Genomic DNA, 4,018 nt, shown 5'->3' with positions numbered 1-4,018 from the left:
ATGTTGGCGTTTTATGGTTATTAAGCAACTACAACTGCTCTGTAATTGACACGATCCAGTGATTTTAAACAAAGCCATGCCAGTTTGACCCGTCAATTTAAACTCTAATTAATATTTCACGTTCATTTGTTTAATAAATTTGATAAGTAGCCACAAAATAAGCTGGACATTTGTGCGGAAAGCTTTGCGTCATGGTTTCTGATCGCTCTGTATTTTGTGATAATGACCATCTATCGACTACGCACATATTCTGCTCATCAAGGCTGTGTTTATTTGATCAAAAATACGGAAAAACTTTAATATTGTGAAATCTCATTGCAATTTCTAATATTGGTTTCCTATGTTAATATACCTTATTTCTGTGACGCAGCGCTGAATTTTCAGCATCATTACTGCAGTCTTCAGTGTCACATGATCTTCAGAAATCAGTATAATATTCTGATTTATTATCAGTGCTGGAAACAGTTGAGCTGCTTAATATTTTTTTGGAACCTTGATACTTTTTTCAGGATTTTTCTTGAAAAGAACAGCATTTATTCAAAATAGTGATAGAAATATTTTCTAACAATATAAGTCTTTACTATTACTTTTTACACATCCTTTCTGAATAAAAGTATTAATTTCTTTTAAAAATATATAGTATTGAATATTGAATAGTAGTGTATATTGTAACACAAAATTTCATATTTTGAATAAACACTGTTGTTTTTAGCTTTTATTTATCAAAGAATCCTGTAAAAAAAAGAATTGCAGGTTCCCAAGGAATATGAAGCAGCACAATTGTTTCCACCATTTATTATAAATCAGCATATTATGATTTCTGAAGGATCATGTGACACTGAAGACTGGAGCAATGATGCTGAAAATTCAGCGCTGCTTCACATGTATAAATTATATTTTAATGTACATTAAACCTGTTATTTTAAATTGCAATAATATTTCACAAAACCTTTTTTTTTCTGTATTTCTATTCAAATAAATCCTGCCTTGATGAGCAGAAGAAACTCATTTTAAAAATCGTACTGATCCTAAACGTTGGAATGGAGTTGAAGCAGTTTAAAAGTTCAGTAGAATTTCAGGTTTCTATAAATACACAGAGTGCAACGCTTCATCTGACTGGCTGCGTGGGCATCTGTAATCAGCGTCTGGATAATATCAGAGCTGGCTCGTCCGACTGCTGGAGGCCTGCGTCACTGTATGCACAGCTCAGGCTAGATTTCAGCCAGTGTTGCCAGCTAATTTTCAGGGGAAGTTGCTAAAGGAAGCTTGATTTGTTGCTAAAAGTTACTAAATGATGTTGTGATGTCATTGAGGGCAAAATTGTCAAATCTCAGCAAAAACATATATATTTTGTATATGTTAATTTAGATTTGTTCGTAACAATATAAATGCATAATATAATATTAAAATATAAATAACTATTTTTAAATACACTGAATTATCAAAGCGTGCACATTTTTGAACGATTACAATTTGAGTGTTTTTTATTATTAGCTAGTAAACAAGTAAAACTACACATTCTGAGCAATTACACTTTTAAGCAGTGTGTTAGTAGTTAGCTAGTATGCTACACTCAAAGAAAAGTCTGTAAAAAAACTAACAATATAAGTCTTTACTATTACTTTTTACACATCCTTTCTGAATAAAAGTATTAATTTCTTTTAAAAATATATAGTATTGAATATTGAATAGTAGTGTATATTGTAACACAAAATTTCATATTTTGAATAAACACTGTTGTTTTTAGCTTTTATTTATCAAAGAATCCTGTAAAAAAAAGAATTGCAGGTTCCCAAGGAATATGAAGCAGCACAATTGTTTCCACCATTTATTATAAATCAGCATATTATGATTTCTGAAGGATCATGTGACACTGAAGACTGGAGCAATGATGCTGAAAATTCAGCGCTGCTTCACATGTATAAATTATATTTTAATGTACATTAAACCTGTTATTTTAAATTGCAATAATATTTCACAAAACCTTTTTTTTTCTGTATTTCTATTCAAATAAATCCTGCCTTGATGAGCAGAAGAAACTCATTTTAAAAATCGTACTGATCCTAAACGTTGGAATGGAGTTGAAGCAGTTTAAAAGTTCAGTAGAATTTCAGGTTTCTATAAATACACAGAGTGCAACGCTTCATCTGACTGGCTGCGTGGGCATCTGTAATCAGCGTCTGGATAATATCAGAGCTGGCTCGTCCGACTGCTGGAGGCCTGCGTCACTGTATGCACAGCTCAGGCTAGATTTCAGCCAGTGTTGCCAGCTAATTTTCAGGGGAAGTTGCTAAAGGAAGCTTGATTTGTTGCTAAAAGTTACTAAATGATGTTGTGATGTCATTGAGGGCAAAATTGTCAAATCTCAGCAAAAACATATATATTTTGTATATGTTAATTTAGATTTGTTCGTAACAATATAAATGCATAATATAATATTAAAATATAAATAACTATTTTTAAATACACTGAATTATCAAAGCGTGCACATTTTTGAACGATTACAATTTGAGTGTTTTTTATTATTAGCTAGTAAACAAGTAAAACTACACATTCTGAGCAATTACACTTTTAAGCAGTGTGTTAGTAGTTAGCTAGTATGCTACACTCAAAGAAAAGTCTGTAAAAAAACAGTGCACAATCTACTATGTTAATATGAAGGAATTTTCTGTATTGATTTTTCCACTGGTTTTTTTTTTTTTTACCCGCGTTTTTTTAATTACGCATTGTATTTTGTGTTTTCGGGTTACAACGGATAACCGATAATGTCCTGAGAAATTACTAGCACCTTTTCCATTTTTCTACATATTTTTCTTACAGTGTACTAACAGTTAGTACACTGTAAGAAAAATATGTAGAAAAAGTTGGGGGGGAAATCGCAGGTACAAGCTTCTAACAAAGAAGTGTTTTGTTCATGAATGAAAAATAACAGTAATAATAATAATAATTTAATAACTGAATACTATTAAATTAAACAATTGCAAATAGCAGCCAACTTAATTCCTGTGATGTGTGTACTGCTAGGCATCGTTGGTTTCCTCTTTTTGTGTAATTTAAATGGTAAATTGTGCCTTTTTATCGTTTGAATCACTTATTAAAAGTTGCCAAATACATTTTTAAAATAGCTAAATATGTTGCTAGGTGCTTTTGGAAGAAAAAGTTGCTAAATTTAGCAACAAAATTGCTAAGTTGGCAACACTGCGCCTGAGGGCTTCCATCACACGCAGATCTGGACCACAGCGGCTGTGCGGGACGAGATATCTTGTGAAGCATATACTCGACTTGCTCGTGTCCTGGGGCCAGGATCATTGCTGCGTGCTGGTGTTGTGTTCAGCTGTGACTTGATGACGCATTGAGTTGGCTGGTTCACTGACAGTCAGAAAGGAAGATGGCCACCAGAGTTAATTTGGTGAATTTTAGAGGTTCAGTTCTTCTGAACGAGCCCAATGCTTTTTAAAATACGGCTTGCACTTTCGGTTCGGCGAACTGCCACTCAAAAGGACTGAAACAAATCATTTCAAATCATAAAGTTGTGCTACAAATCTGTCAGTTTGACTGAAAGAGCTGCGCATTTTCCATCATGCTCTGTTTTTATCCATTTGAAACTTTAATGCACTGAGAACCCACTTTCTTCCACACAGGTGCTTTCTTTTTTTCCCTTTTTTTTATTCACTGTTGGCGTGGGTTGTTTTTCGACCCCAATAACATGATATTTAGCCCCTGTTTTCATGAAACCAGTCAGTTCTCACCATGGACTACATTTCCCACAAGCCCCGTACCTGGAACTAATTACACGCACACCTGTTCTCTATCAGGAGCACTATAAAGGTTGCTCTCTTACACACACTAGTGATGCAAAGTCCAATTCATTTCCGCGAACCGGTTCTTTTCGGACAGATCGGCTCATTGAACCGGTTCAAAAAGCAGATTCATCGGTTCCTGACGTCATCAAGCAATAACGACTCTACGCATTTCTTTTCTAACAACTCAGTGCCATGTTGTCTCAATGAAAAATTCA

The sequence above is a fragment of the Sinocyclocheilus grahami genome, unplaced genomic scaffold (genome assembly GCF_001515645.1).
Source record: "Sinocyclocheilus grahami isolate Dianchi unplaced genomic scaffold, SAMN03320097.WGS_v1.1 scaffold1137.1, whole genome shotgun sequence".
NCBI classification, from domain to species: Eukaryota; Metazoa; Chordata; class Actinopteri; order Cypriniformes; family Cyprinidae; genus Sinocyclocheilus; species Sinocyclocheilus grahami.
Note: the sequence above shows the minus strand (reverse complement) of the source record.